Here is a 13,014-nt window from a genome sequence, read left to right as displayed (position 1 = left end):
ACGCCCAGAGAGGTAATACCGGTATACACGTACACGCCCAGAGAGGTAATACCGGTATACACGTACACGCCCAGAGAGGTAATACCGGTATACACGTACACGCCCAGAGAGGTAATAACGGTATACACGTACACGCCCAGAGAGGTAATACCTGTATACACGTACACGCCCAGAGAGGTAATACCGGTATACACGTACACGCCCAGAGAGGTAATACCGGTATACACGTACACGCCCAGAGAGATAATACCGAACACATACATGTCAAGTATTACCCCTAATTCTTTACTGGACAGTGTCCAAATACAGGACAGTCCAGTTCAATACTGGACACCTGGCAACCCTAATTGAACTTGATTGACGCATGTCTTTTCTCAACCTCATCTACTATGTAACTATGAATATATATATATGTATATATAGATATATATATGTAAAATCAAAAACGAGTAGACGATACCGTTCGGTGGCTAACAAAATGCTTTTAATTGTGTGAGCTTTCGAGATACACTGATCTCTTCTTCGGGCGATGTTAGAGATCACTGTATCTCGAAAGCTCGGACAATTAGGCTACGCTTATACTGCCGGTGACGCGACCGATGACATCACCCGTCGCCATTGCGATAGTTGCATTTAAAGTTTAGGCGACGTCGCTGGCTACTAGGCGAGTGACGTCAGAAAGGGGGACGGCAGAGGGACGGAGAAGCTCTCTGATTGGCCACAAGGGGAGACCGTCGCCGAAAAATCAAATAACAGTGACTACCAGATTTTTGGTAGCGCTGTTGCGCTGCCACATGCACTATACGCGCCGACGACGGCGACAATGCATTTGTTTTGACGCGCCGTCGCCGGCAATATAAGCGCAGCCTAAAAAGCATTTCATTAGCCACAGAACGGTATCGTCTATTTGTTTTTGATTAATAAGCTCGGCTATCACAGTACAGATACCTCTACATACATACATACATACATACATTCATACATACATACATACATACATATATATATCACTTGTGAGCACATTCACGTCTAGACAGGTCTGCAACCCTGCCTTTAAACCATTATCACCTCGCATACAGTGCTCCCACTGCAGCAAGGGATTCTGGGAAATGACATACCAATGAGCACACAATGTGGAAATGACATGCAAATGAGTACATTTTGCCTGGAATATCTATTCACATGGAGCCCATTTAAGATGATCCACCGCCGTTCACACAGCTTTTAAGCACAGCATGGGACTAGCAAAGCAAGTACAAACCACTCAGACATGTTTCAACCATGATGGGCTACATGTGAATGGATATTCCATGCAAAAGGTGACACATTGTGTGCTCATTTGCATGTCATTTCCCAGAATCCCTTGCTGCAGTGGGAGCACTTTATGCTAGGTGATAATGGTTGAAAGGCAGGGTTGCAGATCTGTCTAAGACATGTGAATGTGCTCACAAGTGATATTCTTTATTGGCTATATGCTAACAGTGGAGGTTTTTTGTTGCCTTTTTCACCCACCATAACTTAAAATGTGATATGGTAAACCTACCCAGCCTAGAAATATTTCAAAGCAAGTATAAACCAACCTCAGACTGATGATACCCATCAAGGTTGAAACATGTCTGTGAGTGGTGTGATTGCTTTGCTAGTCTCATGCTGTGCTTAAAAGCTGTGTGAACGGCGGTGCATTAGCTTAAATGGGCTCCATGTGAATGGATATTCCAGGCAAAAGGTGCTCATTTGCATGTCATTTCCCAAAATCCCTTGCTGCAGTGGGAGCACTATGCTAGGTGATAATGGTTGAAAGGCAGGGTTGTAGCCCCGTCTAAGACATGTGAATGTGCTCACAAGTGAACACACTGTCTCTCTGTCTCTCTGTCTCTCTGTGTGTGTGTGTGTATGTATTGGAAATTTAAAAAGGGAAGTAAAAGGGATTTGTAATAGGGGGAACTCCTGCGGAAGCCAGGCGATGGGAATATGTCATGGCAGGGAAAGAGTTAACATGCCACCTCTCCTAGCCTGGAAGAGAGAGGGGGGACTTGTCAGAGGGTATCAGCCAATCAGAAGGCAGGGTTCTCCTCCCTGGCCCCTCCACCCGGTGATGTCATCACTAGCCCAGGCTGGAGGGCAGGATAAGCATGGTGTCCCATGTGAGTGAGTGAGTGGGTGAGTGAGTGCTTCCTGTGGTGAGTGGGTGAGTGAGTGCTTCCTGTGGTGAGTGGGTGGATAGAGACAAGAGGTGACAGACACCGTGTGAGCGTGCAGGGTAAGTGCTGGTTGTGTCCCTCTGTGGGAGGGAGAGGGGGACAGGGGTGGGGGGGCTTTGTGTATGTGACATCTCCTTGCCCTGCTTTGTCACCGGTTATTAACACCTCCGCTGCCTGGACACGGTGCTTCGCGGGGGATTAAAGGGGCGCCCCGTGGTTACCGTTACTTTTAAGGGAATCTGGTGCTGTTCTGCATCCCCAGGGAGTGTCTGTGTTTTGTTACCAGGATGGGGGTTATTGTCACAGTGTGTATACAATGTGCATATGTGTATGGTCACACTGTGGTTATATATGTCTGATCACACAGTGGGTATACTGTATGTGTATGATCACACAATGGGCATTTGTGTATGATCACACAGTAGGTATATGTGTCTGATGATCACACAGTGGGTATATGTGTCTGATGATCACACAGTGGGTATATGTGTCTGATGATCACACAGTGGGTATATGTGTCTGATGATCACACAGTGGGTATATGTGTCTGATGATCACACAGTGGGTATATGTGTCTGATGATCACACAGTGGGTATATGTGTCTGATGATCACACAGTGTGTATATGTGTCTGATGATCACACAGTGGGTATATGTGTCTGATGATCACACAGTGGGTATATGTGTCTGATGATCACACAGTGGGTATATGTGTCTGATGATCACACAGTGGGTATATGTGTCTGATGATCACACAGTGGGTATATGTGTCTGATGATCACACAGTGGGTATATGTGTCTGATGATCACACAGTGGGTATATGTGTCTGATGATCACACAGTGGGTATATGTGTCTGATGATCACACAGTAGGTATATGTGTCTGATGATCACACAGTGGGTATATGTGTCTGATGATCACACAGTGGGTATATGTGTCTGATGATCACACAGTGGGTATATGTGTCTGATGATCACACAGTGGGTATATGTGTCTGATGATCACACAGTGGGTATATGTGTCTGATGATCACACAGTGGGTATATGTGTCTGATGATCACACAGTGGGTATATGTGTCTGATGATCACACAGTGGGTATATGTGTCTGATGATCACACAGTGGGTATATGTGTCTGATGATCACACAGTGGGTAAATGTGTGTGTCTGATGATCACACAGCGGGTAAATGTGTGTGTCTGATGATCACACAGAGGGTATATGTGTGTGTCTGATGATCACACAGTGGGTATATGTGTCTGATGATCACACAGTGGGTATATGTGTCTGATGATCACACAGTGGGTATATGTGTCTGATCACACAGCGGGTGTATATGTGCGTCTGATGATCACACAGTGGGTATATGTGTCTGATGATCACACAGCGGTTATATGTGTGTGTCTGATGATGATCACACAGTGGATGTATATGTGTGTGTTTGATGATCACACAGCGGGTATATGTGTGTGTCTGATGATGATCACACAGCGGGTATATGTGTGTGTCTGATGATCACACAGCGGGTATATGTGTGTGTCTGATGATGATCACACAGCGGGTATATGTGTGTGTCTGATGATGATCACACAGTGGATGTATGTGTGTGTGTCTGATGATGATCACACAGTGGATGTATATGTGTGTGTCTGATGATGATCACACAGTGGATGTATATGTGTGTGTCTGATGATGATCACACAGTGGATGTATATGTGTGTGTGTGATCACACAGTGGATGTATATGTGTGTGTGTGTGATCACACAGTGGATGTGTGTGTGTGTGATCACACAGTGGATGTATATGTGTGTGTGTGACCACACAGTGGATGTATATGTGTGTGTCTGATGATCACACAGTGGATGTATATGTGTGTCTGATGATCACACAGTGGATGTATATGTGTGTGTCTGATGATCACACAGTGGGTATATGTGTCTGATGATAATCACACAGTGGATGTATATGTGTGTGTCTGATGATCACACAGTGGATGTATATGTGTGTGTGTGTGATCACACAGTGGATGTATATATGTGTGTGTGTGTGTGTGGTGTGAGATCACATCGGGTGCACAAAGTAAATATTTGTAATGATACAGCGTGCAGCCTTGGTGTGTGTACTGTGCCCGTCATACCGCGCCTGCCTTTGTTGTGGTGCAGGACATGTGATTAGGGAGAGGCTCAGACAGGGAGGAGACAGACACAGGAAACCCTTTCTCAAACTAAATAACCCCACAACAGCAGTGATACATCATGTGTATATGTGATGCTGTGTGTCCTCATAGAATGGCACCTGTGTACCGCTCGGCACCAATAGAAAGTCGCACTGTTGCTGCCCGATTATGTCGCAGCTTTTTATTGGCTGTCAGAGCAAGGCTGACCCTGGCGGCCATATTGTATAAGGAAAAACCACCTGTCTCTTGGGAACCCAGGGAGTCCCCGGAGGGCGTAATATACCCCAAATACCTCCAATAGGGAGGGGTTATAGGAGGGGTTATACGGGGCAATAGGAGGAGTTATAGGGAGCAGTTATGGCACTTAGCATCAGTTTACAGTGCATCAGATGCCCCTTCGCCATCGCTAGGGTAAAATAAGACAGGAAGTGATGTCATAACTAGCCAGGAAATGGTGTACTCCAGCGCGCTCTACGCCTCTCCCTTCCTGTGCTGTCATCGCTCTTGATGTGACATCACCTCTCACTTCCTGTCTCACCCCCATTCTCTTGACACAGCTCCCGGTGACCTCTGACCTTGCCCTGGACATGGCTGCCAAATGGTTGCAGCTGCTGCTTCTCTCTCTGGCTGGTAAGTTTTTTCTTTGGTCAGAGCTGGACCCTCTGGCCCTAAAGGAGTTAAGAATCCTTGGGGTATGGCTTTCTATCAAGGGCTCCCCAAAATCTCTCGCTCTCCTTCTACCCCGCTCGCCTTCCCCCCCCCCCGCTCTCCTTCCCCCCCCCGCTCTCCTTCCCCCCCCGCTCTCCTTCCCCCCCGCTCTCCTTCCCCCCCGCTCTCCTTCCCCCCCGCTCTCCTTCCCCCCCCGCTCTCCTTCCCCCCCGCTCTCCTTCCCCCCGCTCTCCTTCCCCCCCCCGCTCTCCTTCCCCCCCCGCTCTCCTTCCCCCCCCCACTCTCCTTCCCCCCCGCTCTCCTTCCCCCCCCCCGCCGCTCTCCTTTCCCCCCCCCCCCGCCGCTCTCCTTCCCCCCTCGCCGCTCTCCTTTCCCCCCCGCCGCTCTCCTTCCCCCCCCGCTCTCCTTCCCCCCCCCGCTCTCCTTCCCCCCCCGCTCTCCTCCCCCCCGCTCTCCTTCCCCCCCCCCTCTCCTTCCCTCCCAACCCCGCTCATCTTCCCTCCCAACCCCGCTCTCCTTCCCCCCCCGCTCTCCTTGCACCCCCGCTCTCCTTCCACCCCCGCTCTCCTTCCCCCCCGGCCGCTCTCCTTCCCCCCCCTGCTCTCCTTCCCCCCCCTGCTCTCCTTCCCCCCCCGTTCTCCTTCCCCCCCCGCTCTCCGTCCCCCCCGCTCTCCTTCCCCCCTCCCCCGCTCTCCTTCCCCCCCCGCTCTCCTTCCCCCCCGCTCTCCTTCCCCCCCCGCTCTCCTTCCCCCCCGCTCTCCTTCCCCCCCGCTCTCCTTCCCCCCCGCTCTCCTTCCCCCCCACTCTCCTTCCCCCCCGCTCTCCTCCCCCGCTCTCCTTCCCCCCCCCCCTCTCCTTCCCTCCCAACCCCGCTCATCTTCCCCCCCCCCCCCACTCTCCTTCCCCCCCCCCGCTCTCCTTCCCCCCGGCCGCTCTCCTTCCCCCCGGCCGCTCTCCTTTCCCCCCCCCCCCGCCGCTCTCCTTTCCCCGCCCCCCGCCGCTTTCCTTCCCCCCTCCCTGCCGCTCTCCTTTCCCCCCCGCCGCTCTCCTTTCCCCCCCCGCCGCTCTCCTTTCCCCCCCCCCGCTCTCCTTCCCCCCCGCTCTCCTTCCCCCCGCTCTCCTTCCCCCCCCGCTCTCCTTCCCCCCGGCCGCTCTCCTTCCCCCCGGCCGCTCTCCTTTCCCCCCCCCCGCCGCTCTCCTTTCCCCCCCCCCCCGCCGCTCTCCTTCCCCCCCCCCCCCCGCCGCTCTCCTTCCCCCCTCCCTGCCGCTCTCCTTTCCCCCCCGCCGCTCTCCTTTCCCCCCCCGCCGCTCTCCTTTCCCCCCCCGCTCTCCTTCCCCCCCGCTCTCCTTCCCCCCCGCTCTCCTTCCCCCCCCGCTCTCCTTCCCCCCCGCTCTCCTTCCCCCCGCTCTCCTTCCCCCCACCGCTCTCCTTCCCTCCCCTGCTCTCCTTCCCCCCCCGCTCTCCTTCCCCCCCCGCTCTCCTTCCCCCCCCGCTCTCCTTCCTTCCCCGCTCTCCTTCCCCCACCGCTCTCCTTTTCCCCCCCCGCGCTCTCCTTTCCCCCCCGCCGCTCTCCTTTCCCCCCCCGCCGCTCTCCTTTCCCCCCCCGCCGCTCTCCTTTCCCCCCCCCGCCGCTCTCCTTTCCCCCCCCGCCGCTCTCCTTTCCCCCCCGCCGCTCTCCTTTCCCCCCCAGCCGCTCTCCTTTCCCCCCCCGCCGCTCTCCTTTCCCCCCCCGCCGCTCTCCTTTCCCCCCCCGCCGCTCTCCTCTTCCCCACCGCCGCTCTCCTCTTCCCCCCCCCCGACGCTCTCCTCTTCCCCCCCGACGCTCTCCTTTCCCCCCCCTGCCGCTCTCCTTTCCCCCCCCCCCGCCGCTCTCCTTTCCCCCCCCCGCCGCCCTCCTTTACCCCTCCCGCCGCTCTCCTTCCCCCCCGCTCTCCTTCCCCCCCCCGCTCTCCTTCCCCCCCCCCGCTCTCCTTCCCCCCCTCCCCGCTCTCCTTCCCCCTCCCCGCTCTCCTCTTCCCCCCCCGCCGCTCTCCTTTCCCCCCCCGCCGCTCTCCTTTCCCCCCCCGCCGCTCTCCTTTCCCCCCCGCCGCTCTCCTTTCCCCCCCCGCCGCTCTCCTTTCCCCCCCCGCCGCTCTACTTTCCCCCCCTGCCGCTCTCCTCTTCCCCACCGCCGCTCTCCTCTCCCCCCCCCCCGACGCTCTCCTCTTCCCCCCCGACGCTCTCCTTTCCCCCACCCCGCCACTCTCCTTTCACCTCCGCCGCTCTCCTTCCCCCCCCCCCGCCGCTCTCCTTTCCCCCCCCCCGCCGCTCTCCTTTCCCCCCCGCCGCTCTCCTTTCCCCCCCCCGCCGCTCTCCTTTCCCCCCCCCGCCGCTCTCCTTTCCCCCCCGCCGCTCTCCTTTCCCCCCCCCGCCGCTCTCCTTTCCCCCCCCCCGCCGCCCTCCTTTACCCCTCCCGCCGCTCTCCTTCCCCCCCCGCTCTCCTTCCCCCCCCCGCTCTCCTTCCCCCCCGCTCTCCTTCCCCCCACCGCTCTCCTTCCCCCCACCGCTCTCCTTCCCCCCACCGCTCTCCTTCCCCCCCGCTCTCCTCCCCCCCCCGCTCTCCTTCCCCCCCCGCTCTCCTTCCCTCCCAACCCCGCTCATCTTCCCTCCCCCCCCGCTCTCCTTCCCCCCCCGCTCTCCTTCCCCCCCCCGCTCTCCTTCCCCCCCCGCTCTCCTTCCCCCCCCGCTCTCCTTCCCCCCCCGCTCTCCTTCCACCCCCGCTCTCCTTTCCCCCCCCCCCGCCACTCTCCTTCCCCCCTCCCTGCCGCTCTCCTTCCCCCCACCGCTCTCCTTCCCCCCCGCTCTCCTTCCCCCCCGCTCTCCTTCCCCCAACCCGCTCTCCTTCCCCCCCGCTCTCCTTCCCCCCCCCCGCTCTCCTTCCCCCCCCACCGCTCTCCTTCCCCCCCCGCTCTCCTTCCCCCCCCACTCTCCTTCCCCCCCCACTCTCCTTCCCCCCCCGCTCTCCTTCCCCCGCTCTACTTCCCCCCCGCTCTCCTTCCCCTCCCCCCGCTCTCCTTCCCCCCCCCCGCTCTCCTTCCCCCCCCGCTCTCCTTCCCCCCCCGCTCTCCTTCCCCCCCTGCTCTCCTTCCCCCCCGCTCTCCTTCCCCCCCGCTCTCCTTCCCCCCCCGCTCTCCTTCCCCCCCGCTCTCCTTCCCCCCCGCTCTCCTTCCCCCCCCGCTCTCCTTCCCCCCCCCCGCTCTCCTTCACCCCTCCGCTCTCTCCTTCCCCCCCCCGCTCTCCTTTCCCCCCCTCTCCTTCCCCTCCCCCCGCTCTCCTTCCCCCCCCCCCCGCTCTCCTTCCCCCCCCGCTCTCCTTCCCCCCCTGCTCTCCTTCCCCCCCCGCTCTCCTTCCCCGCCGCTCTCCTTCCCCCCCGCTCTCCTTTCCCCCCCTCTCCTTCCCCTCCCCCCGCTCTCCTTCCCCCCCCCGCCGCTCTCCTTTCCCCCCCCGCCGCTCTCCTTTCCCCCCCCCGCCGCTCTCCTTTCCCCCCCGCCGCTCTCCTTTCCCCCCCAGCTCTCCTTTCCCCCCCCGCTGCTCTCCCCTTCCTCCCCGCCGCTCTCCTCTTCCTCCCCGCCGCTCTCCTTTCCCCCACCCCGCCGCTCTCCTTTCCCCCCCCCCGCCGCTCCCCTTCCCCCCCGCTCTCCTTCCCCCCCACTCTCCTTCCCCCCCGCTCTCCTTTCCCCCACCGCTCTCCTTTCCCCCACCGCTCTCCTTCCCCCCACCGCTCTCCTTCCCCCCCGCTCTCCTTCCCCCCCGCTCTCCTTCCCCCAACCCGCTCTCCTTCCCCCCCGCTCTCCTTCCCCCCCCCCCGCTCTCCTTCCCCCCCCACCGCTCTCCTTCCCCCCCCACCGCTCTCCTTCCCCCCCCACTCTCCTTCCCCCCTGCTCTCCTTCCCCCCCCACTCTCCTTCCCCCCCGCTCTCCTTCCCCCCCGCTCTACTTCCCCCCCGCTCTCCTTCCCCTCCCCCCGCTCTCCTTCCCCCCCCCCGCTCTCCTTCCCCCCCGCTCTCCTTCCCCCCCGCTCTCCTTCCCCCCCTGCTCTCCTTCCCCCCCGCTCTCCTTCCCCCCCGCTCTCCTTCCCCCCCGCTCTCCTTCCCCCCCCCGCTCTCCTTCCCCCCCGCTCTCCTTCCCCCCCGCTCTCCTTCCCCCCCCGCTCTCCTTCCCCCCCCCCGCTCTCCTTCACCCCTCCGCTCTCTCCTTCCCCCCCCCGCTCTCCTTTCCCCCCCTCTCCTTCCCCTCCCCCCGCTCTCCTTCCCCCCCCCCCCGCTCTCCTTCCCCCCCCGCTCTCCTTCCCCCCCTGCTCTCCTTCCCCCCGCTCTCCTTCCCCGCCGCTCTCCTTCCCCCCCGCTCTCCTTCCCCCCCGCTCTCCTTCCCCCCCGCTCTCCTTCCCCCCCGCTCTCCTTCCCCCCCCGCTCTCCTTCCCCCCCCGCTCTCCTTCCCCCCCCGCTCTCCTTCCCCCCCCGCTCTCCTTCCCCCCCGCTCTCCTTCCCCCCGCTCTCCTTCCCCCCCCGCTCTCCTTCCCCCCCGCTCTCCTTCCCCCCCCCCGCTCTCCTTCCCCCCCCCGCTCTCCTTCCCCCCCCCGCTCTCCTTCCCCCCACGCTCTCCTTCCCCCCCGCTCTCCTTCCCCCCCGCTCTCCTTCCCCCCCGCTCTCCTTCCCCCCCGCTCTCCTTCCCCCCCCCCCGCTCTCCTTCCCCCCCCCGCTCTCCTTCCCCCCCTGCTCTCCTTCCCCCCCCGCTCTCCTTCCCCCCCGCTCTCCTTCCCCCCCGCTCTCCTTCCCCCCCGCTCTCCGTCCCCCCCGCTCTCCTTCCCCCCCCCGCTCTCCTTCCCCCCCGCTCTCCTTCCCCCCCGCTCTCCTTCCCCCCCGCTCTCCTTCCCCCCCCGCTCTCCTTCCCCCCCGCTCTCCTTCCCCCCCGCTCTCCTTCCCCCCCCGCTCTCCTTCCCCCCCCGCTCTCCTTCCCCACCCTGCTCTCCTCCCCCCCGCTCTCCTTCCCCCCCCCGCTCTCCTTCCCTCCCCGCTCTCCTTCCCTCCCAACCCCGCTCATCTTCCCTCCCCCCCCCGCTCTCCTTCCCCCCCCCCGCTCTCCTTCCCCCCCCCGCTCTCCTTCCACCCCCGCTCTCCTTCCCCCCCGGCCGCTCTCCTTTCCCCCCCCCGCCGCTCTCCTTTCCCCCCCCCCGCCGCTCTCCTTTCCCCCCCCCCGCCGCTCTCCTTTCCCCCCCCGCCGCTCTCCTTCCCCCCCTCGCCGCTCTCCTTTCCCCCCGCCGCTCTCCTTCCCCCCCCGCTCTCCTTCCCCCCCCGCTCTCCTTCCCCCCCCGCTCTCCTTCCCCCCCGCTCTCCTCCCCCCCCGCTCTCCTTCCCCCCCTGCTCTCCTTCCCCCCCCCTGATCTCCTTCCCCCCCCGCTCTCCTTCCCCCCCGCTCTCCGTCCCCCCCGCTCTCCTTCCTCCCCCCCCCCGCTCTCCTTCCCCCCCCCACTCTCCTTCCCCCCCGCTCTCCTACCACCCCCGCTCTCCTTCCCCCCGGCTGCTCTCCTTTCCCCCCCCCCGCCGCTCTCCTTTCCCCCCCCCCCGCCGCTCTCCTTCCCCCCTCCCTGCCGCTCTCCTTTCCCCCCCGCCGCTCTCCTTTCCCCCCCCGCCGCTCTCCTTTTCCCCCCCCCCCGCCGCTCTCTTTTCCCCCCCCCCGCTCTCCTTCCCCCCCGCTCTCCTTCCCCCCCGCTCTCCTTCCCCCCGCTCTCCTTCCCCCCACCGCTCTCCTTCCCCCCCCGCTCTCCTTCCCCCCCCGCTCTCCTTCCCCCCCCCGCTCTCCTTCCCCCCCCCCGCTCTCCTTCCCCCCCCGCTCTCCTTCCCCCCCCGCTCTCCTTCCCCCCCCTGCTCTCCTTCCCCCCCCGCTCTCCTTCCCCCCCGCTCTCCTTCCCCCCCGCTCTCCTTCCCCCCCGCTCTCCTTCCCCCCCCCCGCTCTCCTTCCTCCCCGCTCTCCTTCCCCCACCGCTCTCCTTTTCCCCCCCCCGCCGCTCTCCTTTTCCCCCCCGCCGCTCTCCTTTCCCCCCCCGCCGCTCTCCTTTCCCCCCCCGCCGCTCTCCTTTCCCCCCCTGCCGCTCTCCTTTCCCCCCTGCCGCTCTCCTTTTCCCCCCCGCCGCTCTCCTTTCCCCCCCCGCCGCTCTCCTTTCCCCCCCCGCCGCTCTCCTTTCCCCCCCGCCGCTCTCCTTTCCCCCCCCAGCCGCTCTCCTTCCCCCCCTGCCGCTTTCCTTTCCCCCCCCGCCGCTCTCCTTTCCCCCCCCGCCGCTCTCCTTTCCCCCCCGCCGCTCTCCTCTTCCCCCCCCCGCCGCTCTCCTCTTCCCCCCCCCGCCGCTCTCCTCTTCACCCCCCCCCGCCGCTCTCCTCTTCACCCCCCCCCGCCGCTCTCCTCTTCCCCCCCCGCCGCTCTCCTTTCCCCCCCCGCCGCTCTCCTTTCCCCCCCCGCCGCTCTCCTTTCCCCCCCCGCCGCTCTCCTTTCCCCCCCCGCCGCTCTCCTCTTCCCCACCGCCGCTCTCCTCTTCCCCCCCCGACGCTCTCCTCTTCCCCCCCACGACGCTCTCCTTTCCCCCCCCCCGCCGCTCTCCTTTCCCCCCCCCGCCGCTCTCCTTTCCCCCCCCCGCCGCCCTCCTTTACCCCTCCCGCCGCTCTCCTTCCCCCCCGCTCTCCTTCCCCCCCGCTCTCCTTCCCCCGCACCGCTCTCCTTCCCCCCCCGCTCTCCTTCCCCCCCGCTCTCCTTCCCCCCCTCCCCCGCTCTCCTTCCCCCCCGCTGTCCTTCCCCCCCACCGCTCTCCTTCCCCCCACCGCTCTCCTTCCCCCACCGCTCTCCTTCCCCCCCGCTGTCCTTCCCCCCCCACCGCTCTCCTTCCCCCCCCCCGCTCTCCTTCCCCCCCTCCCCGCTCTCCTTCCCCCTCCCCGCTCTCCTCTTCCCCCCCCCCCGCCGCTCTCCTTTCCCCCCCCCGCCGCTCTCCTTTCCCCCCCCGCCGCTCTCCCCCCCTCGCCGCTCTCCCCCCCCCCCCGCCCCGCCGCTCTCCTTTCTCCCCGCTCTCCTTCCCCCCCGCTCTCCTTCCCCCCCGCTCTCCTTCCCCCCCCGCTCTCCTTCCCCCCCCCCCGCTCTCCTTCCCCCCCCGCTCTCCTTCCCCCCCGCTCTCCTTCCCCCCCCGCTCTCCTTCCCCCCCGCTCTCCTCCCCCCCCGCTCTCCTTTCCCCCCCCCCCGCTCTCCTTTCCCCCCCCCCGCTCTCCTTTCCCCCCCCCCGCTCTCCTTTCCCCCCCCCCCCGCTCTCCTTTCCCCCCCCCCGCTCTCCTTTCCCCCCCCCGCCGCTCTCCTTTCCCCCCCCCGCCGCTCTCCTTTCCCCCCCCCCCGCCGCTCTCCTTTTCCTCCCCGCCGCTCTCCTTTCCCCCCCCCGCCGCTCTCCTTTCCCCCCCCCGCCGCTCTCCCCCCCTCGCCGCTCTCCCCCCCCCCGCCCCGCCGCTCTCCTTTCTCCCCGCTCTCCTTCCCCCCCACCGCTCTCCTTCCCCACCGCTCTCTTTCCCCCCGCTCTCCTTTCCCCCCCCCGCCGCTCTCCCCCCCTCGCCGCTCTCCCCCCCCCCCGCCCTGCCGCTCTCCTTTCTCCCCGCTCTCCTTCCCCCCCCCCGCTCTCCTTCCCCCCCCCCCCGCTCTCCTCCCCCCCCCCCGCTCTCCTTCCCCTCCCGCTCTCCTTCCCCCCCCCGCTCTGCTTCCCCCCTGCTCTCCTTCCCCCCCTCCCCCGCTCTCCTTTCCCCCCCCCGCTCTCCTCCCCCCCCCGCTCTCCTTCCCCTCCCGCTCTCCTTCACCCCCCCCGCTCTCTTTCCCCCCCGCTCTCCTTCCCCCCCCTCCCCCGCTCTCCTTTCCCCCCCCGCTCTCCTTCCCCCCCGCTCTCCTTCCCCCCCGCTCTCCTTCCCCCC

This window comes from Ascaphus truei, chromosome 18 (genome assembly GCF_040206685.1).
Source record: "Ascaphus truei isolate aAscTru1 chromosome 18, aAscTru1.hap1, whole genome shotgun sequence".
In the NCBI taxonomy this organism is placed as follows: Eukaryota; Metazoa; Chordata; class Amphibia; order Anura; family Ascaphidae; genus Ascaphus; species Ascaphus truei.
The sequence above is the reverse complement of the archived record's forward strand: the minus strand, read 5'-3'. Positions refer to the sequence as shown.